At 41.0% G+C, this 27,224-nt stretch overlaps 1 protein-coding gene and 1 pseudogene across 2 annotated transcripts in view; one reads left to right on the forward strand and one right to left on the reverse strand.

Annotated features, from left to right (window-relative positions):
* The window catches only part of LOC307052977 (ubiquitin-conjugating enzyme E2 E2), a 358,613-nt gene that overhangs the window by 157,850 nt on the left and 173,539 nt on the right, over positions 1–27,224 (reverse strand). The window lies entirely within an intron of this gene.
* Positions 20,073–27,224, forward strand: part of LOC307053145 (elongation factor 1-alpha 1-like) — a 60,177-nt pseudogene continuing 53,025 nt past the window's right edge. The window contains exons 1-3 of the transcript in view: positions 20,073–20,251; positions 20,913–20,994; positions 25,817–25,924. The product of the transcript in view is annotated as an elongation factor 1-alpha 1-like (transcript). The remainder of the gene's footprint in view (positions 20,252–20,912; positions 20,995–25,816; positions 25,925–27,224) is intronic.

Here is a 27,224-nt window from a genome sequence, read left to right on the forward strand (position 1 = left end):
TGATCAAGTAAGTGGTCACCTGTCCAGTGTGTAGAGAACAAGGGTGCTAGGATGCAGAGATGCAGGACCAGCCCTTCTATGAGGACATACACTCAGTGATGATACAAGGAAGATCAAGGTCAGTATCGTGGGAGAAGAACCAAAAGAGCCATGGAAATCCAAAGGAGGAGGATGGGGTGCCTGTCTGCGGGCAACAATCCAGACTCCATAGAGACACAATAATGCTCAAGTCTGCCCTCGCAAGGAAGGTTCTTGTGGTGACTCCGGGCCTCAAGGACTTCTCCCCTTTCTACAGCATTAATGGGTTACAGTACTTCTTTACCCTTAATGATGATGATGATTAGAAACTGACTGTGTTTACTGAGCGCTCACTATACACCAGGGACTCACAATCAGCACTTTACATGTACTGATGCACTGGACTTTCACAACAATCTAACCTATTAACATGTTGCCATTTTACAGATAAGCAGACTGTGGCACAAAGAAATGAAATGTCTTGGGGAAAAAATCTCACAGGTAGTAAGAGGTTGACCTGGGAACCACTGGGCATGGAACAGTCAGCAGGGTCAGCTTTGGGTATAGCACGGTCAAGGGATGTGTCTTTATAGATGATGCCTGGAAAGGGCTCGAAAGAAGAGAAAGAGCTAGATGTGGAAGGAAGAGTACTCCAGGCCGAGTAACAACATGGAGAGGCAGAATGGTGAGAAGCAGAAAGACGGCCAATGTGGCCAGAGCCAGGTGAAGGGGAGGAAACACGGCAGCGGAGGGGGCTGCCCTGGCAGGCAGAGCCCAGCTCGTGGTTGGCCTTGGGGGCCTGAGTGCAGAGTTTGATGTGTACTGATTTGCCTCTACATTGTGCAATCCTTATTTCTTGTTCTCCACACTGAGAGTCCCAATGGCAGAAACCATCTCTTACGTTTTTAAGTATTTCTTGCAGCATTTAGCCCACAGTGTAAGACGGGGTGGGTATCACCGTGAGCAGGAGTAGCTGGAAAGGTCTAATGTAGGAGACGCAGTTGGAGAAACAGGGCATTCCAGACCTGGGGGATGCCAGCTGCATGGCTGTGAAGGCAAAGTAAAAAAGTTCTAACAACAGTGATGGACCATGAGGAAACGAGATTTTGTTTTGAGACGGGAAGGTAGAATTCTTGAAAGGAAAAAAGTTTTCTCGGGGAAGAAGAAGACTCGAAATCAAGATACAATTAGGATAAATGGTACATATATATACAGTGGAATATTACTCAGCCATAAAAAAGAATGAAATAATGCCATTTGCAGCAACGTGGATGGGCCTAGAGATGATCATACTACGTGAAGTAAGTCACACAGAGAAAGACAAATATCATATGATATCACATATGTAGAATCTAAACAAATGAACTTATTTACAAAGCAGAAGCAGAGTCACAGATGTAGAAAACAAACTTGTGGTTACCAGGGAATGGGGGGAGGGATAAATTGGGAGATTGGGATTGATATACACACACGACTATAAATAAAAGAGATCACCAACAAGGACCTACCGTATAGCACAGGGAACTCCACTCAATACTCTGTAATAGCCTATATGGGAAAAGGATCTAAAAAAAAAGTAGGTAGATGTATATGTATAACTGATTCACTTTGCTATACAGCAGAAACTAACAACATGGTAAATGAACTATACTCCAATAAAAATTTAAAAAAAGATACAATTAGGACTTACACTCCAATTTCCTTTAAAAGGAAAAACAAGTTCTCAAATTCTTTCCCAAATGAGAGTGCCCCAGTATTTTGTGAGAATACAATACACACTATGGTATATAAATTCATAAGACAAGACTAAGAAATGCCCAGAGAAAGGAAAGTACTTAGTTACTAATAAAATGTTGACATGTGGTCTTAGCAAGGGGAAGAAGTGCCACGCAACAGTGGAATAAACGTGGGCATGGAATGAGAAAGTCCACATTAGAATCCTGGTTTAGCCACTGCGATGTAAAGACCTAAAGTCAAGGTTCAGTGTCATATGATGTCTTGACATCTGGTAAAATCAGATGAATACCTAACCGTGGGCTGCCCTCCCAGCTTGCCCTGTGCACACGGCCCCCTATCCCTCCTTATCAAAGGGCTCAGGGGCCTTCCTGCCTGTCCCCCAGGAGCAGGGCTCAGTCCCCTGCCTGCCTGCAGAACCATTTGAACAAGCCCATCACATCCTTCTGTGGGGACCAGGGGATACCCCACCCGCTTTGTACCACAAAGCCTGCCCCCGGCAGCCTCTGGCTGCTCACTCTATAGACATGTGCAGCTCCCCTCTGACCCTGCTGGCCTGCAACCTCTCTCTCCCTGGAGCATCGATCTCAGCTTTCAAAGGGTTGGGCGTAGTGTGTTCAGTCTTGCCCACAACCCTATGGCAGCAATACTTTTCTCATGAAAGAGATGAAGAGGCGATCACAACAGCCACTTACTGACACAGAAAACAAACGTATGGTTACCAAAGGGGGAAGCTGGGGAGGGATAAATTAGGAGTTTGGGATTAATAGATATACACAATTAAATATAAAATAGATAAACAACAAGGTCCTACTGTATAGCACAGGGAACTATATTCAGTATCTCGTAATAACCTATAATAGAAAAGAATCTGAAAAAGAATATATAGATATACAGACATATATATGTGTATATACATATATAAAACAATCACTTTGCTGTACACCTGTAACACTGTAAATCAACTGTGCTTCAATAAAAAAAAAAAAAGAAAAGGCAGGTCCTTCAGGAATGGAACATTTGGTAAATGCAACATTTATTGAGCCCCTTCTAGGTGTGTATACGGTATCTCCCCTGTAGACAGCCTTAACCATCAATTTGCAATAAGAATAATTTATTGTACTGTCTCCTATATACCAGGCACTGTTATATGCACCCAGTCAGGATGGGGTACTATTACACACCATCCCAGTTTTACAGACAAGGAAACTGAGGCCCAGAGAGGTTCAGTAACTTGGTCAAGGTCACACTGACGCTAAGTGGCTCCAGAGTCCCTGACTGTATAACTGAATCACTGTGCTGTACACCTGAAACGAACACAACATTGTAAATCCACTGTAATTCAATAACAAACAAATGAACAAATAAAAAACCCAGCCACTTGCTGGATGTGTGACTCGGGCCTCAGGCCAAGTCACTTAACTTTCACCTCCAAGCTTTGCCTTCTGTGGAAGAGGGTTAATGACGCTCACCCAGGGCACTGCTGGAGTGCTGGGTCCAGCAGTCAGTGCCAGGCTTGTGGGTAGGACTGAGGCCAGCCCACCCTGTGTCACCTCCTCTGAAGCACCACGACTGACTTCGAGCCAGTCAAAGTCAAAATTAATACTAGCTGAGTTGGAAACCACAGGTGCGGACAGACATGATAGACTGGCCAGATTTGGTTAAAACACAATCTGGCTGGTTAGAAAAAAATACCGTTTCAGTTCCAGCTACCACCACAAGGAGAATTTACAAGAGTTTTGGGCAAATAATAAAGTAGACATGAAACCAAGACTGCTTTCAAGATACTAAACAGTAGATTCAACCGTACTTGGCGTGAATCTTGATATGCAAATAATGTAGCAATTTATAGTGGTACAAGACTTCGTGATAAGCTACCATTGTGTGTGCAAATGCTTTATTTTTAAACAAATGAAAAATCTGGTTGCTTCAGATATGAAATGGGGGAAAATGGAGCTAATAAAGCTTCACTCTGGTGGAATTTCCTTCTCTTCAGATTTTTTCTTGTCTATCACATCTCGACTTGTTTAAACACACACCCCAATGCATCCGTGTTTCCTGTCTTTCAATTGTTATGTAATTACATAATTTATACAAGTTTGTGTACTTATGTATTTGGAAAGAAGGAGAATTAGAAAATATATATCATATACACTCATATTAAAATGAAATTTTAGAGCTATAAAACAAAGGGGGTGCGAGAGACTTTTACAAAATAGTGAAGATCCTTTTGGACACACAGTGTGTGATCACTTTGAGGTGTCTTTTTTGTACTAAGAAGTTCTTGACTTTAGATTTTGGCTAGTGCAGTAGAACTGATGCGTAATTGTCTCCTTTAGGGGATACAAACTTTATTCTCTTCAGAATTCTAGTTGAACAGTGAAATATTACTTATTATTATAAAGTTTGAGATAAACCATAATCCAGGTTATGTTACTCAGTAAGCAACTGAATGCCAGTTTGAGATATTTTTTAAAGGTACCTTTTAAATACAGCTCCTTGGCTACCACATTCAATATATATTTCAGCAGGGCTTACGGTAGATTACTGTCAGCATGTTGTGAGTCAACTTCAGTGACAGAGCTTGCAATAAAAATAAGCAGGACAGGGCTTCCCTGGTGGCGCAGTGGTTGAGAGTTCGCCTGCCGATGCGGGGGACACGGGTTCGTACCCCAGTCCGGGAAGATCCCGCATGCTGCGGGGCAGCTGGGCCCGTGAGCCATGGCTGCTGAGCCTGCGCGTCCGGAGCCTGTGCTCCGCAATGGGAGAAGCCACAGTAGTGAGAGGCCCACGTACCACAAAAAAAAAACCATTAACTTTTACCCAAACTGCAGCAGTATTCCGTCCAATCTACTAGCTTCAGCCCATGCACCTTAGTTGCAGATTACTGGAAATCTTTACGTTTATATGTTCAAAGGAAACGGTTTTCACATATTATAAATAAGTATATATATAACATTGAGGATTTATCTCAGATGCAAATGAGAAAAGAAAGGAAATCTCTCTTTCATCCTTAGAAACAAGGTAGCTTAAAAAATTTACCATCGCTGATCTATATGTATTCCCATATTTTACACCTTGGAAAAAAGCAAGACCTGATGTGTTTCCATAATTAAGTTTTCTTTTTTGTAAAAAAAAATTATTTATCTTGGCTACGCTGCGTGGCTTGCGGGATCTCAGTTCCCCGACCGGGGATTAAACCCAGGCCATGGCAGTGAAAGCACCGGATCCTAACCACTGGACTGCCAGGGAATTCCCCTTAATTAACTTTTCTTAAGGGTTATAAATTTATAAAAGAAGACCACTGATGGGTCAGATTTTTCATTCACTCTCATTATGTTAAGTCTATATTCCCACTTGGGTTGAACAGTTTGCGAGTATTAAACAAACATATAAGTTAGTTCAGTGCTAAAAAAATTCTTTTAAAAAAGCCATAAAGAGAAGTCATTTTCTTGATTCCTTAATATTGCATGGTATGTTCAACATACAGGTATCACGCATTCTGGTTAATTATAGCCAATAAGGTGTCATCAGCCTATATAAGTCTGCATCAATCTGTTTTTTAAAAAATTTTAAACCAATTTATAGTGCAAAAATGCTCAAAATCATACACATTGTTGAGATTAATCCAGAACATCATCTGCATCAAATTTCATTAAAACACGTCAAGAACTCTTATCACCATTTATCTAAAACCGCACATCAAAGAGGACTCCAACTTCATGTAGGATAGGATTTAATCAGCTGACATTCACAGTGTTTTTCTTTTTTTAAGGTATAAACTCAGGATGTTTTTGTTTACTGTCATGAAACTAGTCTAGTTCTTCACAGGGGGGTAAATCAATAGTACAGCAATTCAGTTGGTGGAAGACATACAGTCATGAGAACAAGATTTTCTTTGGTATGCTGCAGTATCCCAGGTGCCTGGCATAGTGTGCCTGCCATACAGAAAGTGACACTCATTAATTATCTGTGGAAGGAATAAACACGTGGGTACAAGTCTTCTACCAGAAAATTTTAATTTTTTGCTTCCATTAACATCTTATCACATACATGAACAGAGTATCTGTTCAAGGCACCAAAAGCTGAAAATACAGTGTTCAGTATTCTCACTTGCAGCGTAATCAAGAATCTTATCATGAAAGCAAACAATGTCTATTCTTATAGGACCGCAGAGAAGGTTTATCAATTTCATTCAGAGCTGTGAGAAAAAAGTAGCAGAAGTCTGTATATTATTGTTCCCTTGAAGTGAGTCCAGAAGTAAACGTATCTCCATAGGGAGGGCCGGGGTGGGGGAACTTTTTAAAGTATTTAAGTCATCTTTACTTGAATATGATACATTCAAAAATGAGAAAACTACTGTTAAACTGGATGGAATAATAGGAAGCGGTATCTCAAATACTACATTTGTTGGGAAAAGGAAATAAAGAGAAAAGGAGAACATAACAGAGTTGTGTAGAGATTTACGGCAGCAATTTACCCACGAAACAGTATAATGGTACACCGAGATGTGCAGTTGTGTAATAAAAAGCCTTCTAAATACTTAAAAAATTAAAGTCCTCTCACCAGATGTAAAAAAGTCTGTTTCAAGTCTAACGTGATAATCATTTTTGGAAATTTGCGTTTAAATGCTGGTACCATTTGTTACGATGTTTGGCTCTTCCTTTTATTCTGCCTTTTAATTATTAAATATGAAGAGTGTTCATTCAAATAAACAGTAATTTGCACTTTACGGCATCTTTCAGTCCATGATCTTAAGGCATTAATTAATTAAGGTACTATTTATCCTAAATTAGGGTAATCAGAGTTAAGAAAGGCAAAGACTCCTGCTTTTTTTTCTCGATACACACCATTTTGGAATTTGAAACTGCTTGTGATATAATAACTGTATTTGATAAAACATCGAGAATATTTTACCGAAATTACTGAAAAGCTGATTTCTGGGTATAGCTGCAGAACATTTATCCAAATCTTCTGGACTGAAAGTTGTATATTACACCATGTGATCGAGATTAGTAGGGTTTTCAGTTAAGGTATTCGATTTAAAGGTGGTTTTACATTAACTGTTTGCATGAGCTTATTTAGTAATTGTACATCGCAGTTTTTTGATTATTTATCAGCTTGCACTACAGTATGTGGGCCAACTTGGCCACATTCTTATTGAAAATATTTTGAATTAATTTTACTCCCTAAAATATTACGGCTTTATTTTCACTAAGCATCACATAACTGCATTTCTGTAATGTCATCATTTATGATAACGAAACAACCAAACTCAGGTCCTTAACCTCTAGTTTGCAGGGCTTAGTAATTCAAATAAATGGATACTACCTGAGAACAGGAAGGTTTTTCTATATACAGTGGTTATTGCAAAGAAAGTGGTTTTCAGAGAGTAAAACTCTGTTTATACTATTTTATTGTCACTGCAAAGCTCTATTTTGTATTTAAGAGGCGATCCACAGATACATCAGGAATGGTGGTAAATCTATAAACTCCTTATGCAACTCATAAGATAGCTCTATTGAATGTAATACGTTAGCTAAGAAAAGGATAATAAGATTAATAGCTCAGGGTTCCCTTGGTGGCGCAGTGGTTAAGAATCTGCCTGCCAATGCAAGGGACACAGGTTCAAGCCCTGGTCCGGGAAGATCCCACATGCCGCAGAGCAACTAAGCCCGTGCGCCACAACTATTGAGCCCATGTGCCACAACTACTGAAGCCTGCATGCCTAGGGACCGTGCTCCACAACAAAAGAAGCCATGACAATGAGAAGCCCGCACACCACAACGAAGCCCGTGCACAGCAACGAAGACCCAACACAGCCAAAAATAAATAAATAAATTCATTAAAAAAAATTAATAGCTCAAGAGAAATCAGAGAAATGTTTAATGGTTACAATCTACCCGTAGTAAGCATCCTATACTGTACTCAAGCCATTTCCAAAGAGTAACATAAATTGGAGACCACATGTCTTGTTAAGAAAAGGGACAATTTTAATAGGAAAATTACAAAAAGACTAATAGCCTGATTTTTCACATTTTAAAATCTATCAAGTTATGCTATCTAATACATCTCACATATTGAGCTCACAAACAAAATTTGTTGATTTCCTCTTAAACAGTAAAATCCATCTTCCTCCACGCTGGACTCAACTCAATATACTTCCAAAAGCATGAATGTGTGGTGCAGAGAAGTGATTTTCAAATCATGCTCTTGTAACTTACATAAAAGACTCCCCTTTGTCCCCTACCTTTTCTCAAAGGAGGAGAGGGTATGTGAATGAGGATTCAGCTTTGTATGCCAACCCATAACGGAGCAGCCCAGCTTTTACATGTTCTGGAGTCTGGGATCAAGTTCTGTTTAAACAGAATTCCATAACTTAACAACAACAAATAAAACCAACAAAAACCCAAACCAAAAAGACACTGTAAACAAGCAGATTTCTTTCTCCTTTCTCCTGTTTTCCCCTGACCCATTGTTCCTTACATACTCACATTTCCGACCCTTCAGATACAGAGGAAGTGAAAAACTGAGAGTAAGAGGTGAGAAAGGGTTGGAGAAAGAAAAGGAAGAGATGGCGCTGCTGTGAAACTCATGCGAGCATCCCGCTGAAGACGAGTGTGCGCTGACCCTTGAGTACTTGAGCAGGTTCAGAGCTAGGACTTGACATTAACATGCCATCATGAGCCGCATATACACATCAGCGTCACGCCAGTACTTGTGGGCTCTGCCAACACGTGTGCTCTTTGATCTGCTTAGCGAGAGTGGCGACAGTGACAGTGAGTGACAGTGAGGACAGTGACAGTGCTTCTGGAAAGCCAGGCAGGGTACTGTCGTTATATTATCTTTGTTCCCAGAGCCACTGTTGCTGATAAGAGTAACAAAAAAGTCGTATCACTACAGATTATTTTCTTTCAAAAAATTTTAAAGAAAATTTAATTCTATTAATGCAGTGAAGAGAGTAGACACGGTCCTCAAATTGGCTTTTCAATGCCTCACAAGTGCCTGGAAATATATCAATGCTCTATTAGCTCATAAAATTCTCCAATTAATTCACAAGGCTCTACTGAACATCTTCCCACAGTGTTCGGACAATATATTTAATGCCTATAATGATACAAAAAAAAGTTGGCTACTATATTAAAACATGTTTTGAATATTTGGAATTCAGCTAGACATTTTCTGGATGATTCTTAAACTGTAGAGTATTCAGGGGTTTTTCTTCCCATCCCCAAAGAAATTAGATTTTTCTTTTTAGACATGAAGGTAATTTTTTTTTTTTTTTTAGTTTTAATAACCAAATTTTGCTTTCCTATCCTCAGACGAAGAATCGGTTTATTCTTATGGTAATTTATTTGTGAGGACAGAGACAGAAGAAGGAGAAATAGGAGCAATAATCCGGAGAAAAAAAGTACATAGTTTAGAGGGCTTCCCTGGTGGCGCAGTGGTTGAGAGTCCACCTGCCGATGCAGGGGACACGGGTTCGTGCCCCAGTCCGGGAAGATCCCACATGCCGCGGAGCGGCTGGGCCCGTGAGCCATGGCCGCTGAGCCTGCGCGTCCGGAGCCTGTGCTCCGCAACGGGAGAGGCCACAGCAGTGAGAGGCCCGCGTACCGCAAAAAAAAAAAAAAAAAAAAAAAGTACATAGTTTACTAAGATGGAATAAATGGATTTAATGTCTCATGTGAGAACATGATACATGGATGTGAAAGTTAAAATATCCAAATCATGATAACTTTGCTTCCTTAAAGGATAAAAAAAGTCACCTCAGGATCTATTTCTTCGTCACTACTCATTAACAACACCGACCTGCTCTACGCATCACGAAAACAGCAGAATGATAGCATCTTGATAAAAAGTCCCTTCACAGATTTCAAAAAAAGGATAAGCATAGTTAAGCGTTCTGTTAGATACACGACTGAATACATTAATGGAAACCTTGCAAGAGTAAGGACTTCCTGGACAGACCTCAGTTTGAATTCTAACTTAGCCATGACTTGCGGCGAGTAGTTTAACCTCTTTGAGCCTGACTTTTCTCACCTACAAAAGAAGTGTGCTTACCTTGCAAAGCTGTTGTGAGGATTATAAATAACGTGTATAAAGTATCCAGTAGAGAGGTGTGTAGGAGGTTCTTAGCATAGGTAACAAAATTCAAAGTCTTTAGTTAACTGAATCTTCAAAAAATAAAAGGAGGAAAAATAAGAGAATTGCAAACTATGGAAAGGTTATCAAAACTTCAGTAAACATAAAAAAGAATTACAGTGATACAGAATCTCAAGCGATGCAATCCCAATGTTGGTATCTCAGAAACTGTAAACTGAGGAGTCTTGATGAGTGCGTCTAGCTGAGCGACATGAAGACTGGCTGGTGGTACCCGTTCTCCGAGGCAGCCTGCTGCTTGTCTGACTCACCCTCCAGAGACACGTTCAGGTCAGCATCTTTGAACAGCCTCCTGGGCGTGGCCAGAGTGGGCCTCCATCATATTAAACAAAACGATTCTCAGCAAACATACGCCCCCCACCCCCTTTCCACCATTTTCTCATCCTTTCCGGGACACCATCATTCTTTGAGTGACATAGGCTCAACATGTCAAAGTGGGTTTTTATACCAAAGCCTGACAAAACTACCTTTGTCGTATCTCGAGCAGCCATGTCAAAACCTTTTCATTTCGAAACTCCAACCTACAATTCCCCATAAAGATACCCAAGAGATTAATTTCCTAACAGACCTAACGTCACGGCTGTAAAGCCTCCACAGACTCTATGATTTTGTGCAGCTTCTCTACATGAGGTCTGGGGGCGACCTGACGCAGACCTCACCCAGACAGTTGCCAAGATGCACTGGCCAAATCCATGCTGACCCGGTAAAATGCTCTGGCAATGGGATCCAGCGTTTCACAAACTTCCCAGTTGGTTCTTATGTACACAGAGGCTTGTGAACTACTAACTGTAAAATAAATACATTTCGCCACCACTAGGAGTAATAGCCAACGTATCCGACGCTCAACATGGCCTAGTTTGTACAGATGAGCTCGCTTAATCCTCGTGACAGCCCTGCGAGGCGGGCATCACTGACACAGTGCTGGACACAGAAGGTGCAAGGCAGAGAAAGGGTCAGTGCCCTGCCCTGGGCCACGCAGCCAGAAAGCGGTGCAAGCAGATTAAGTGCAGGCAGTCAGCATCCGGAGGCTTTGTTCTTCAGCCCTGCAGAGACCACGTCCGTCTATCGTTCAAGGACCCTGACTCTCCAAACTGAACTTTTCTAGAATGAATTCCTACTACTATCCTGTATGCATGTGCTCCTTCATCTAGGCAGATTCTCACTGTTTCAGTGAGGTCATCAGATCCTCTAAGTGAAACCGAGGTAAGTAAAGAGGGCATCCACTACGTTACTTATTGTACATCCGGGAAAGCAAACCCACGAGTGCAGAACATGAGGGCTCTGGCTCCACGGCTGCCTTCCTTGTTTGTGATGGCTTCATCTTCCATCTGGTAGCAAGGCAGTTCCAGGAGTTCCAATCCTCTCATCTAGACAGGACCACTTCCAAGCAGGGAGAGAGAGCGTAACTGTCTGTGCTCTCCTCCACAGACATGAGGAAAACATCTCCAGACTTCACCCAGCCCACTTCCCCTCATGTCTCACTGCTCAGGCCAATCCACACAAGGGAAATATGATGATCGTGAGTGGCCTGGACGAATTACTGGGGTGGAACGGATGTCAGGGTCAACCATTATGACCACTACACTCATTCTTCTACATTTGTACATACTGCCTTCCTGTCTAGAATATTTCCCCTTCTCCATTTCTTTCTTCCATGGGCTCCATTTGTCTAAACTTAGCCATATTTTCCAAACCTCACTGCTCACCTCATGTCTGCCCTGCCTCCCTCCCTCCCTCCTTCCCTCCCTCCCTTCAGCCCTCCATCCACCAAATACGTTTGGAGTACCGGGTATGGGGCAGACGCTCTTGGAGCCCTGGAGCTATAACGGCAAGGTAGACAGACACAGTCCCTGCCCTCACGGAACTCATGTTCTAGCACAGCAGCAGGCAAAAATCACAAAAGCAGACCAAGCGAGAGTTATTATAAAGGCAACAAATAGGGGGAGAGGGAGCTATTTTAGTTATGTGGTGGTAAAGAAAAGCCTCCCATGACAGGGATATTGAAGCCGAGACCTACAGGATAGGAAGGAGCTGAGCAAGAGGTGGGAGGGAATCAGAGTGTGGAAGGTCCCTAAGATGGGAAAGACCTGAGAGAGGTCCTCAGATGGGACAAGGGGGAGAGTGGCAGCACGAGGGCTGAAAGGCCAGATCACGTGGGGTCTTCAGGGCCCCGTAAGGAGCTTAGAGTTAGATTTATTTCAAGCATTGTGGGACGTCCACGGAGAGAGAAAATCCCACCTACATTTTATGAAGATTGCTTAGGCTCCTCTGTAGAGACTGGATGGGGCAAGAATGCAAGCACAAGAAGAGGATGCTATGAAGAGGAGACAGACTGGTGATGTATTTTGTAGGTACGATGGACAGGACCCAGGGGTGAACAGCACAGGGGGACGAGTGACAGGTAAAAACTGATTTCTAGAGGTCTGGCTTGAGTTACTGGGAGAATGGTGTGCCATTGTAAGTTGGGAAGAGGTGGGGAAGGGAGAGAATTGCAAATCAGTTTGGAGAGTAAAATTGATTGCTCCCTTTAACATGTAAAATCTGAGACGTTTGTAAGCATCCAAGTGAAAATGTCAAGTAGACAGTGGTACAGGTGGGTGTGGAGCTCTGGGGAGAGAACGGAGTTGGACGTACATACACAATACATGTATATGCATACTTGGAAGTCATTAGTGTAAGAGGTTATACCATGACAATCGTGGTGTGCAGTGTGAATATGACATGCCTAGATGCAGTCCTGGGGGGGCATTTATCCTGCCTGGTGTTCTCTCAACTTCCTGGATCTGTAGTTTGGTGTCTGCCATGAATTGGAGGAAATTCTCAGTTTTTATTGCTTCAAATATTTATTTTGTTCTTTTTTCTCTTTCTTCTCCTTATTGGTATTTGCATTACATGAATTTATGAATGTTCCTGTAGTGATTCCACAGTTCTTGGGTGTTCTGTTCTGGTTTTTTTGTTTGTTTGCTTTGGTTTTTTGGCTGCACCATGTGGCTTGAGGGATCTTACTTCCCTGACCAGGGATCAAACCCGCACCACCTGCAGGGGAAAAGCACAGAGTCTTAACTACTGGAACGCCAGGGAGGTCCCCTCTTTTCTGTTTTTTCAGTCTTTGTTCTCTTTGCTTTTCCCTTTCGGAAGTTTTACTGACATATCCTCCAGCTCAGAGATTCTTTCCTCAGCCATGTCTAGTCTCCTATTAAGCACACTAAAAGCATTCCTCATTTCTGTTACAGTATTTCTGATCTCTAGTACTCCTTTTTGATTCTTTCCTAGAATTTCCATCTCTCTGCTCATATGCCCATCTGTTCTTGAATCCTATCTATTCTAGCCATTGGAGTCCTTAGCATCTTAATCACAATCTGTTTTAAATTCCCAGTCTGATAATTCCAACATCTCTGCCATATCGGAGTCTGGTTCTGTTACTGCCCTGTCTCTTCCACCTGTGTTTTTTGTCTTCTAGTATGCCTTGTGATTTTTCCTTGACAGCTGGATGTGATGTGCTGGGTCAAGGGAACTGCTTCAAATAGGCCTTTGGTAATGCAGTGATGAGGTGGAGCATTCTGTACTCCTATGATCAGATCATTCTTTTAGTGAGCCTTTGCCTCTGAACTGTGAGCTTCAGTGCTTCTCAGTACCCCCCCACCCCCCCCACACACACTTAGGTGGGACAGCATGACTAGACTGGGCTGGAGTTGGGTATTTCCCTTCCCTGGGTCCATTAGGCTCTGATAAATCCCCAGTAGTTTAGGCTCCGATACACAGTTTCTCTTGAGGACAGCCTCTGTTATGCAGAACAGAATGCTCTGGCGTATTTCAACAGGGCTCCTTTCCCGTCCCCCTGCCAGAAGCATGAGGGATTCACTGTAAAACTACACAACTGTGTGGTCACTAAGGCTGGGTCTCCCCGGAGTTTTGAACTCTCAGGCTTGTCCACTCTTCACCCCCAGCAATTTGTCAATTCCAGTTCAGGGTTTCTTACCCCTGTACTGGTTTCCACAGATAGTTCTGCCCCAGTAAGTAAGCTGTGATCCTCTGTATTTGCCTGACTGTCTCTCCAATTCTGGGGCAAGGGTTTGCCTTGTGACACCACTTCTCTGACAGATCTAAGGAGAGTTGTTGATTTTTCAGTTTCTTCGGCTTTTTACTTGTTAGCACAGAGTGATGACTTGCAAGCCCCTTACGAGCTGGGCAAGAAACTGGGAGGTCTCCTCATTTTTTAAATTATGAATTTCGGGGACAGATGGGATTTGAGAGACCATCTTCTTGAATCTTCTCTTTTTAAAGACAAGAAAGCACAGGCAGGGGAAAGTTAAATGGCTTGTCCAAGTACCTAGAGCTACTTAAAGGCATCAGAACCTGGCTGGACTCCAGCATTTCTTACTTCCTACCTGCAACGAGAAAGCAGCTCTGTTTCTTCAATAGTATTGTAGTCATGTTTAAAGATAACAAGGTTCTTAACTGATAGAGCCACATACTGAAATATGTACAAGGAAATGATGTGATGCCTGGGATCTGCTTTCAGATCTGAAGTGAGATGGGGGTGGACGGGTATAGTTTGGCCACATGTTGATCAATGTGATGGGAAAACAGACTTCATTATACTAATCTCCTACTTGGTATACGACTGGAATTTCCCATAGTCAAATGGTAAAAACATGGCAAAACAGGAAAAGAATGAAACAAGTGTTGATTTTGACTTCATCATTCATACTACTAAAAGAATTCATGCTATTATTATTACAGAAGGCTTGTAAGTAAACATGAATTGAAAGCTGATACCAACTTACTGGGCTTAGTACATCTACCAAATCATAGCGGTAAATAAACTCTACCAATTATAAATCAAATTGATTTATAGAAAAATCACAGCCCTACATCTCTAAACGTCTCCATTATTTTACCATCTCACAGCTATCAGGGTACCTTAGCCCCAGCTGAGATCAAGCGGACGCAATACTTAACTACGAACCTCTTACACAATAATAGTAATTCAATTTGCTTTTTCATTCTCAAAATATTTTTCCTGCAGCAGAAGAACTTTCATTAATGGTACAATGTGCACAAGACTGTAAAAAGACTGCTCATTAATCCAAACAATAGGATTAAATTTTCTATATTTACCCTTAGAAACCAGAAGAAAGAGCCATCAAATTCAGTATTAATTAAGGCAAACACAGAAAAAGCAAAGGGATTCAAGTCCATTAATATTTGCTCTCCATGCAGAAAGGCTAGCCAATCCTCTATTAGAGGAGATCTGTCCACTGACTGCTTCTTTTGTGACTGATTGTAGATAAATGAATACAGTGAGGAAATCATTCGTACCTTAATATGATAACTGCAAGTATTTGCTCTCTTTTCATTAACATTGTACTACAAATTATGTAGTCTTTGCTCTATTTCTTAGACTTATCTGGTTGACTATAGAAAAGAAGCTCCTTAAAGATTTGTCTTATTTAATTTGGTATTTTCTGTAGAGCTTGGCACAGTAAATACTGAATTAAACAGAATTATCGAACAGTACTTATCTTTCCAAATGAGTCAGGGAAGAAAAGCTTGAAGGGAAACTCTTAAAATATCCACTCACTCTCAAAATTCTCAGGAGTGTTCCTTCCCGCTATTCAAGAGGTCAACCCCCAGACTCAGGAACTAAGCTGGGCAACTGAGCATCATGAGTTGAATGAAGGAGGGCGTGGGATTGTTTTCAGCATTCCAGAGCTAAGGCATGGTCCTTACGCATATAGATAGGCAGCACCAGGACCTATGTACTTCCGACCTTAGGATTCAAGAAAGGATGTCGGGGACTCCCCTGGTGGTCCAGTGGCTGGGACTCCATGCTCCCAATGCAGGGGGCCTGGGTTCGATCCCTGGTCAGGGAACTAGATCCCGCATGCCACAACTAGGAGTTCTCATACCACAACTAAAGACCCCGCATGTGGGACTTCCCTGGCGGTCCAGTGGTTGAGACTTTGCTTCCAATGCATGGGGGTGGGGGGTTCAATCCCTGGAGCTAAGATCCCACATGTCTCACGGCCAAAAAACCAAAACATAAAACAGAAGCAATATTGTAACAAATGCAATAAAGACTTTTAAAAAAGTCCACATCAGGGCTTCCCTGGTGGCGCAGTGGTTGGGAGTCCGCCTGCCGATGCAGGGGACATGGATTCGTGCCCTGGTCCGGGAGGATCCCACGTGCCGCGGAGCGGCTGGGCCCGTGAGCCATGGCCGCTGAGCCTGCGCATCTGGAGCCTGTGCTCCGCAACGGGAGAGGCCACAGCAGTGAGAGGCCCGCGTAACGCAAAAAAAAAAAAAAAAAAAAAAAAAAAAAAAAAGTCCACATCAAAAAAATCTTAATAAAAAAGGATATGGGATTTATGCTCTGTTCTCACTGATAATATTCGTTAGTATCCTCATAAAGACTTCATACATTTTGCAAAAGTGCAATGGCTCATATTCCAGTTTAAGATATATGTTTAAAGTACCTGGTACCTCTACAATAACTGTTTAGAAATGAAAAAACACACCGGTCATGCAAACATTATACAGATTATAGTGTTAGTTTGTTATCAAGTAATTAAAAGCAGTTATAAGTGAAAGAAGACCAAGAGCTCTTATCTAGGCTGACAATGTATTAACTGCTATCCTGATAATAGAGAAATAATTGTTAAACATTAAAACAAGAGCTATGACCAGAACTAGACATACACTCCTATATTAAATCTTCAGAAAAGATTATATATACTGAGAAATGAAAAATGAACTAGCAGGGCTTTATTTTCGTATCCTTACTATTAAGATAAATAATGAAAATATAAGATAATTCCAGTTAAGAGTTTTTTTTTAAAAAGTTATCTTTAGTTCACATCACATTGCATGGCTGATGTACTATACTCTCAAGACATCTGGCGTGTTAGGACTGGGGTAAACTGGCTTTAGTTAAAGCACTAGCTATAAACTGTTTTATATGTACTCAGGAGAATGAAAGAGGCACAGCTTCAGAGATCCTAAAGCTTTCACTGAATGTTGTGATTCCTTAACCTAGAAGGGATCTTTTAAACAAGAACTGCAAACTCTTCATCATATATTGTAAGTAGACAAGGAGAGAAAACCAAGTCTTTAAGAGCAATGGATTCGCTTGCCCAGTATTGGGAGGCTGTTCACTTGCAGGGCAGCTCAAGAGGGACCTAGAACTTGGTGATTCAAAAATCTCAGGATAGGAAAGAACTTGAAATGTCATCCTGTCTAAAGCCTTCACTGTATCTTCCTGACAACTGATCATCCACCACCGGCTCGAATGCCACACCTTCTAGAAACAGAATCTTTTCCAAGCAAACAGCCTATATAGTCAGCCCTCCGTATCCACGGGTTCTGCATCGTGGATTCAACCTACCATTGATCGAAAATCTTCAGAATAAAAAATTCCAGAAAGTTCCAAAGAGCAAAACTTGAATTTGCTGTGCCCAGCAACTATTTATGTAGCATTTTTTTAAACAACTATTTACATAGTACTTACATTGTATTAGGTATTATACGTAATCTAGAGATGATTTAAAGGATACAGGAGGATGTGCATAGATTATATGCAAATACTATGCCATTAATATTCTGACTCACTGACCAACAAATCTCCTGGTCTTTAGTCAACACTGGTAAACAAATCTACCATTATGCCACATTTCTCTCATTCAATAACTGCCAACATTTGGGAAAGCCAAATTTTGTGTATTGCATTTATTCCTGTTACGTTTCACCTTTTGAATAAGCATAAGCCCATCTCCTAGGCCAGGTAATAATAGACTGCAATAGAATACATCACTACCTAATTTCATAAGAGTCTGTACCTACCACAAACATGTATAAAATATCTTCTGTTGCATTTCTGCCTAAATGATCTGAGAATTATTCTTCAAGCTAACAGAGGAACACCCCATACAACAATCCTACAGATGCTTAAAGACTACTAGTTCACACATGATCAGGCAGACCATGCCCTTTGGAAGAGTTTTAACTTTCAGAATAGTTCTCCCTAAGACTAAACTAAAATCTTGCTTCCTCAATTGAAAGCAAAAGGAATACGGATGCTACTTCTCGTACATGACCCACATGACCTTCTTTTTACCCATCTGAAAACAGTTCTCATCCTCTTCCTCAAGGCTACTCTGTTCCTGACTAGGCAACTCTTCGTCTGGAACATGTGTGGTTCTAATTACAAAGGCAGAAAAATATACATGTAAAGACCATTCCTGTCCTGGAAAGAAGGGGAGTCTGGTGGGAAGACTTCATAGAAGAAGCAGGATTTAAACTAAATTTCAGATATACATATCAACAAACATATCACGATTCAACACTTAGTGACTATTCTTGCCCCTTTACAAGTGGTTCTGGTGTAAATGGTGAAGAGAACTGTAAAGACCTGTCATGGGAATGAGAATTATGAACATGACTTGTCCCCAGACTACAGATAACGAGGAACGGTCACCGAGAGATGGTGTGGCCTTGCTTCTTAGAACTGTCTGTGTGTGGCCTTGCTTCTTAGAACTGTCTATCTCCTACGTTACTCTCTAGCGCTTCCGATTACTTTAAGCTTCACTTCCAACACCACATAAAAGAGCCTTGTATGACCTTTATACATACATCTTAACATGATGTGACTGACTATGGGGCTGTCAATTACAATTATTTTTCCAAATCACATAATCATAAAACTTGACAGAAAGAAAAACCTCTTTTATAAGCTTTCTAATCCAATTCCTTCATTTTATTCAAGAGGTGACTCAGTAAGCAGTTACAGAGTTCCTTCTGGGAAATCTAACCAGTTCATACCTTCACTAAGCATTTACTGGGCTCCTGTTATGTACAATGCACCATGTGGGAGGCTACAGAGGTTACCACAGGAATACTGATATTTACGTACTTTAAATGGAAACAATGTAAATACCTAAAAAATAGAAAAATGGTTAAATAACTTATAATATATTCAAACAGTAGACTATGAAGTCATTATAAATTATATATTTGAAGACTTTTTGAATGATATGGGGAACTTGCTCAGTGAAAAAAGCAAACTAGAGTTAATTTTATCTAATTTTTATAAAAATTACAGGCACAAACAGAATTAAAAACCTGAAAAGATATCAACATGTTGATCTTCATCATCTCTGGATGGTGAGATCACAGGTGGTTTTCATCATCTGTTTGCGCCTTTATGTCCAAATTCTCTATAAGGAGACTCATTTTCTTTTACCATGAAAGGAAGGATTGTATTTAGAATGTCATTGGCATTCTTACTACAGAGTTATATCTCATTAGTAAGTATAAAATTAATGAATGATTAAAAATATGTGTGAACAGTCATATCTCAGGCAGTCAACGACCTCACATTCAGTGGACAACGGAAACTAACATAAATAATAATTTCTGTTAGAAAATCTTAAATTCTACAGTAAATGAGGGCCACTTGTTCTAATGTTTCATCATGGACTCCTTCCTTCAAGCAACTGTCACATCCCAAATGCCTCCAAAGTATTTTGTTCATCAGAACCACTTTTTTTTTTTTTTAGATTCCATATATATGTGTTAGCGCACGGTATTTGTTTTTCTCTTTCTGACTATGAACCTAGGGGCAGGACAGGAGTAAAGACGCAGACGTAGAAAATGGACTTGAGGACACGGGGAGGGGGAAGGGTAAGCTGGGATGAAGTGAGAGAGTGGCATGGACATATATACACTACCAAATGTAAAACAGATAGCTAATGGGAAGCAGCCGCATAGCACAGGGAGATCAGCTCGGTGCTTTGTGACCCCCTAGAGGGGTGGGATAGGGAGGGAGACGCAAGAGGGATGAGATATGGGAACATATGTGTATGTGTAGCTGATTCACTTTGTTATAAAGCAGAAACTAACACAACATTGTAAAGCAATTATACTCCAATAAAGTATGGAGTATAAAGATGTTAAAATAAAAAGTATTTTGTTTATTCGTTCTTGTGTCTACAAGCCGAGACTTAGCAGCCTACCAGCTGGCCTTTTGTCAGCATCCATGCGAGTCTGACTGCTGGTTTTGAAACCGTTTAGCTGAGGAGTGAGGCAGAATCTTCAGGACCCGGCAGCCCTGAGCAAGAGTGGGCAGCGGGAGAACGTCCCCACTGCACGTGCTAGGTGCCATGCAATTCAAATCAGCTGACCAGGCCTCCAGAGAAGACGACATCAATGAAATTAATGACCCATTCATTCACTTGGCAAATATTTACTCGGCTCCTTCTATCTGCTGGCACAAACACTGCAATGTGAAGGAGAAGGCTCACGGTCTAGTTCAGGTCTCTCTCAAGACCCTGCAGAGCAGGTGAGTGGGAATACTCTCTGCAAAGCCCCTACAAAACGAAACACAAATCCTCAAGCAACACCTAAAGCTGCTGTGGTGATTCTGAGAAGGCACCTCCCTGTGCTATTTCAAGTCCTGAGTGGCTTCCACTCCTGTCGTTGCCATGCTGGCTCTCAGGGAGATCTGGTAAGAGAAACCCATCACTGTACAGATAGAACAATGAGAAGAGCTCATTCTGAGGGTGAAGGAGGGGTTGCTCTTCTTTCCATTTGCAGCATCTGCATAGCCAGAGACGGTACAGCTCAAGGGTTACGATGGGCACATTTGAAAAGTAACGTTTGTGAAAGACAAAATCAGGAAGACTAGAACAGGTGCTAAGGTCTTTAATCTAACATCCTTACCGTCAAGGGAATTTTAACCGTATTAAAGTATCATTTGCAAAGTAACAGCATGATTTAAATACTGCTAAATCTGGCACTGAGACTCATTACCTCTGTAATCATCACGTCGCATCACATCTCCTTCTACTGTTGTTCTGAAGATTCAGGGAGTCTGTCTATATGCTAACATGAAAGATCTATAGTAACAATGATTTTTAACACCTCCAGAAAACATTCGGTGGTTGATAGAATGCCTAGCGTAAAACCTGCTTTTCAACAAACAACACTTTTTTCTTTTTCAGTTACTATCTTGGCTGCCAGTTCCGCATAAGAGTAATGGAATTTTGGAAATATGGGAAAGGCTTAGATGTTTTAGTTACTAAGGTAACCCTCAAGAAGCCAGTAAATTCTATTCTGTTACAAATCTAGGATTGATTAAAGTTATGGTTGTACCTCATCTGTAATTTACTTTAAAATACTAACTGCTGATTTCAAACATTTTTATCTGTGTCTGTGACAGCGGGATATACATCTTATATCACTACCCAATGATATATACATATATAACAGAAAGAAAACATTCACAAAATAATACTTAGTACAAGCAATGTACATCTATCCCATCCCACTCTAAATTACACTAAAGCACAAGATGTTGGTCCCACTGATTTTTCACAAACCACTAATTGATCATCGTTGAGACTTGAAAAAATATCAGTATAGATCATATGATGTATCTCTACATATGCAAGTTAACATGCAAGGGGCCAAGTCAAGAATTACCACTCTGAGAGTGGTTAGTTAGCTTGGCCAAAGACTCTCTTCAAGATTTTCACTCCAGAGGCAGATGGATGCAATGTGTTTACCTGCACCTCCAAAGGAGGCTGCATCTGTGAGCACCAAAGAGGTCAGCAATAGATTTTATTGGGGAAATAAACAGCATCCAGAATAAGTGACTGGCCAGAAGTAGCATCCAGGCTCCTCCACCCCTGTGTGAATGGAGTGGGTTCTCGGGCAAGTCCCCTAGTCTAATTCCTTTTGAGTTGCATGCAAGGTCATGACCACCTTCAGGCCTTGTTCCTGCACCAAACACCCTTCCCAAATTAGTAGAAGGTTCTGATGCCTAATCAGACTAGAAAGTTAGCTAATCAGAATATTTTCTTGCCTTAGTGCTTGTCTGAGCATGTTTAGAAGGACAAAGCAGGGAATTTACTTGCCTATGAAAAAGGGTTCTATGATCTTTTTTGTGTCTGAGAGATAACAAAGGTTTGTACGTGCGGCAAAATTTGGTCTGAGATCTCCGTTCACCTGAAGCAAGGCTGTGACAATTACCAAAAGAACCTGAAAAAAATATGAATAATCAAATTGGCTTGGATAGGTTTGCAACATTAAGGTCCATATAATTCTCATATAATATACAAATCAGTATTATTTCATCAAACATTTAACTTCTTTGTGACATGTTTTAAATTACAGAAAAAGATCTTTATCAAATAATTTCGTAGGTCCTAAAATTATCTCAGTTTCTCTTCAGTGAATGATTTTACCATATTCTAATACAATTTTATATAAATTCTGTTTTTCAAACCACAGAGGTCAGATGCTGTAGTAAACTAAAAATTGGCATAGCAAAGACAAAAAAAGAGAATGGAAGGAAATATCCTATTAAGAGTCAGGAAAAGCTTTATTCTATGAAGGAAAAAAGAAAACCAAATCTCAATGGGAAATGTAATAAGTTTGAGTCCTAAATAGCTTCCAATTTGTCAAGTCAGAGTTTAATACTTGTTTTACAACATGAAACAGATGCATCCTTTTTAACATTAAAACGTGGACTATTAAAATGAGATATTACTTTGAAAATCAGTTTTATCTTCTCGTGGAATTAAACAATGTATATTCCACTTTATCAGTTGTTTATTACTCTTTTGTTTTCAACACCACCACCCCTTTTCTTGGATTAAAAAACCCTCTTTATTCAAAGGAACCTAAACACCATAATGGAGTTCCTAGCAGCTTAAATCTGTTTGGCAGAAAACATTTCATGCGTTGTGGTATTCCTAAAGCATCCAGGGAGCCCTAGCATTCTCTGAGGCTAGGTCTTATGTACATGAGCATTTTTTAAAGTTATACACACAACCATATGTAATACTAGTGCTATTAAAATAATTTTCTAGTAGTACTACGTATAGATGTTAGGGAGAAGGAATAGAAACTATAAAAAATAAATTCAGCAGTATTGCTGAAAGTGTGGTTTTCAGACTCACACTAAATTAGATTCTCTGGGGTTGAGGCAATTTACATATTTAACAAGACTTCTGAGAAGTTACTGAGTTACTATAGTTTGAGAACCACTATACTAGAAGTCTGTGTGGAAAACACACACGAATTCAAAATATTTGAGTTTTACACTATTCCACACAATTACTTCCCCAGAAACGTCTGTTATTTTGGTGTATTTCTTTCTGAAAGTTTTCCTTTGCTTAAGTAACTACAGCTATGTAATCACTTCCCTCCTTTTACTTAACATAAGCAAGTCTTTCCATATTTATATATATACATAAATATGTATAATATATATCAATCAACATTTTAATGGCTGCCTATTCATTCTGTTGAATAGATACACCACAACTTACCTCATAAAGCTCTCACTGCTAGAAATTTAGGGTACTATTACACAAAATGCTACATGACGGGCCATGGACAAATACCTCGGAGCGCCTGTCCAGTTACTGCCTTTGTAATTTCACAGTCACAGGACACACACTGCTGAACAGCCAGCTAGAAAGACTGTGCCAATTTACAGCGTCACCAACAGCATACAATGCTGCCTGTATCCCGACATCCTTGACAAGCCGAGTTACATCTTTTTAATCTTTGCCAATCTGACTGACCAAGTATGGATATTTGGGTTTTCTGGTTCTGCTTAGTAGTCACTATGGTTAATTTAAAATATTTCAGGTTTAAAACACAAATGAAACCAAATTTATGGTATAACAGCAGCAGAGGTTAATTATTTTCCTTCCAAGACTAAACGCCAAATTCCTATAGGACTATTTTTTAAAAATATATCAAATAACCATAACTTGTAAGAACAGGTACCTTTAGATCAGCTTTAATCATAACATAATAAGGTGATGATTGAATTCACCTGTCAATTTGGGAAGTATACCTGGATGCAGCTTTTTTTTTTTTTTAAGGCTAATATACTATTTCTTGAGCTACTGACACTGATTCATTGAACGCCTATCTTTTGCCAAACATGATAAAAAGAAATCCGCACTATGAAACTGAACTTGGAAAATACATGATAACATATAGCTAATAACCTTTAGAAGCTGAGGACAAGGCTGTACTTGAGTACCTTCCTTGACAGTTAATATACTGATCCCCCTGCACTGAGCCAGTCTATCGGCACCATTTTTCAAACAGCATTTGCCCACTTCATGTCTCTGTGTCACATTTTGGTAATTCTCATGATATTCCAAACTTTCTCATTATTATTTTATTTGTTATAGTGATCTGTAATCGGTGGGAGGGGAGGAAGCTGCATAAGAAAAGTTTGAGGCTAGCAGAGGTTGGTTCATGAGGTTGAGGGAAAGAAGCCGTCTCCGTAACAAAGAAGTGCAAAGTGAAGCAGCATATGTTGATGGAGATGCCGTAGCAAGTTATCCAGAAGACCTACCTAAAGATAATTCATGAAGGTGGTTACACTAAGCAACAGATATTTCAATGTAGATGAGACAGCCTTACATTTAAACAAAATGCCACCTAGGACTTCCATAGCTAGAGAGGAGAAGTCAGTGCCTGGCTCCAAATCTTCAAAGGACAGGCTGATTCTCTTGTTAGGGGCTAAAGCAGCTGGTAACTTTAAGTGGAAGCCAATTCTCATTTACCATTCTAGAGCCCTTAAGAATGATGCTAAATCTACTCTGCCTGTGCTCTAGAAATGGAACAACAAAGCCTGGATGACAGCACATGTATCTGTTCACAACATGGTTTCCTGAATATCTTAAGCCCACTGTTGAGACTTACTGCTCAGGAAAAAAGATCCCTTTCAAAATACAACTCATTGGCAATGCACCTGGTCACCCAAGAGCTCTGATGGAGATGTACAAGACTCCCGTTGTGGGACTTCCCTGGTGGTGCAATGGTTAAGAATCCACCTGCCAATGCAGGGGACACAGGTTCGAGCCCTGGTCCGGGAAGATCCCACATGCCGTGGAGCAACTAAGCCCGTGCGCCACAACTACTGAGCCTGCGCTCTAGAGCCCATGAGCCACAACTACTGGGCCCACGTGCCACAACAACTGAAGCCCACATGCCTAGAGTCCGTGCTGTGCAACAAGAGAAGCCACCGCAATGAGAAGCCCGCGCATCGCAACGAAGAGTAGCCCCACTCGCTGCAACTAGAGAAAGCCTGTACACAGCAATGAAGACCCAATGCAGCCAAAATAAATAAACAAACAAACAAACAAATAAATAAATAGACTCATGCTGTGTTCATGCCTGCTAATACAACTTCCATTCTGGAGCCCATGGATCAAGGAGTAGTTGTGACTTTCAAGTCTTATTATTAAAGAAATACATTTCCTAAGGCTATAGCTGCCATAGACAGTGATTCCTCTGATGCATCTGGGCAAAGTCAACTGAAACCTTCTGGAAAGGATTCACCATTCTAGATACCATTAAGAACATTCGTGATTCATGGGAAGAGGTCAAAATATCAACATTCAGAGGAGCTTGGAAGCAGCTGATTCTAACCCTCATGGATGACTTGAAGGGGTTCAAGACCTCAGTGGAGGCAGTAACTGTAGATGTGGTGGAAACAGCAAGAGAACTAGAATTAGAAGTGGAGCCTGAAGATGCGACTGAATTGCTGCAATCTCACGAGAAAACCTGTATGGATAAGCAGCTGCTGCTTCTTATGGATGAGCAGAAAAAGCGGTTTCTTGAGATGGAGTCTACTCTGGGTGAAGATGCTGTGAAGGTTGTTGAAATGACAAAGCATTTAGAGTATTACATAAACTTAATTGATAAAGCAGTGGCAGGGTTTGAGAGGACTGACTCCAATTTTGAAAGAAGTTCTAATGTGGGTAAAATACTGTCAAACAGCACTGCACGCTGCAGAGGCATCATTCATAAAAGGAAGCGTCAGTTGATGCAGCAAACTTCACTGCTGTCTTATTTTAAGTAATTGTCACAGCCCCCCAGCCCTCAGCAACCACGACCCTCGTCGGTCAGCAGGCATCAACGCCAAGGCGAGACCCTCCAGCAGCACAAAGATTACGACTCACTGAACGCTCAGGTGATGGTTAGCGTTTTTTAGCAATAAAAAACTTTACAGCGCTTTAAAATTAGGCGTGTACATTGTTTTTAAAGATATAACACTACGGCATACCTAGCAGACTCCAGTATAGCGTAAACATAACTTTTATACACACTGGGAAACAAAAAAAGTTCACGCGTCTCGCTTGATTGAGATATTGGCTTTACTGAGGTGGTCTGGAACCCAACCCGAATTACCTCCGAGGTGTGTCTGTATAGCGCGTGAAGGGCTACAGAGCAATACACAAGCAAGCACTTTCTAGTGCGAGGCACAGGATCTGTGGCAACACAGAGAAGCTAAGGGAAGTTTACTTCAAGAAAGGTCTAAGCTAAAACCTAAAGAATGAGTAGGTCAAGGCAAAGAGCGGGGGGAAAAGGATGCTTCCGGACAGAGGTAATGGAATCTCTTTCACCAAAAGGTGAAGAAGGAGCGTTAGAAGTTGAGGGAAGTAAAGTCGTTCAGACTGCGTCTTTGGGAGGCGGGGCAAGGGGTGGTACCAAACGATTAAGGCTGGACTGATCTTACCGACTACGGTTGGAACGTGAGATGTAATACTTCCAGTCTCTTCCCTGAGGGTGTATAGTTAAAACATCACTAGGAAAAGTCATAGTCAAAGGGATATTAGCCATACTACTGCAGAAATCAATACGACATGAATTTCTTATTAATGGCTTGAAACACTGATCATTTGTTTCTATTACAAAGCTAAAGGGAAATGTTTGCCTAATGTTAACCACATGATGAGCTGAAGTTTAAATTACCTTTTCAATAAGCATCTTGATTCCCTATCTACGATGCAATACTTTCTCTAGTTTGTCAGTTCTTCCTTAAAATTTCCATCAAATTGCCAAGAGCCAATGTGATAAAAAGCAATGATACTCAAGTTTCAGCTGCATCAGAATTACCTGGAAGGCTTGTTAATACACAGGTTTCGGGCTTCCCTGGTGGTGCAGTGGTTGAGAGTCCACCTGCCGATGCAGGGGACATGGGTTCGTGCCCCGGTCCTGGAAGATCCCACATGTTGCGGAGCAGCTGGGCCCGTGAGCCATGGCCGCTGAGCCTGCGCGTCCGGAGCCTGTGCTCCGCGACGGGAGAGGCCACAACAGTGAAAGGTCCGCATACCACAAAAAAAAAAACCAAACCAAAACAAAACAACCCCCCCCACACAGGTTTCTGAACTCCCAGGCCAGAGTTTCTGATTCTGTAAGTATGGGGAGGAGTTGGAGGTTATATATTTCTAACAAGTTCCCAGGTGATGCTGATGCTGGGGTCCTGAACCACACCT

This window comes from Hyperoodon ampullatus (genome assembly GCF_949752795.1).
Source record: "Hyperoodon ampullatus genome assembly, chromosome: 5".
In the NCBI taxonomy this organism is placed as follows: domain Eukaryota; kingdom Metazoa; phylum Chordata; class Mammalia; order Artiodactyla; family Ziphiidae; genus Hyperoodon; species Hyperoodon ampullatus.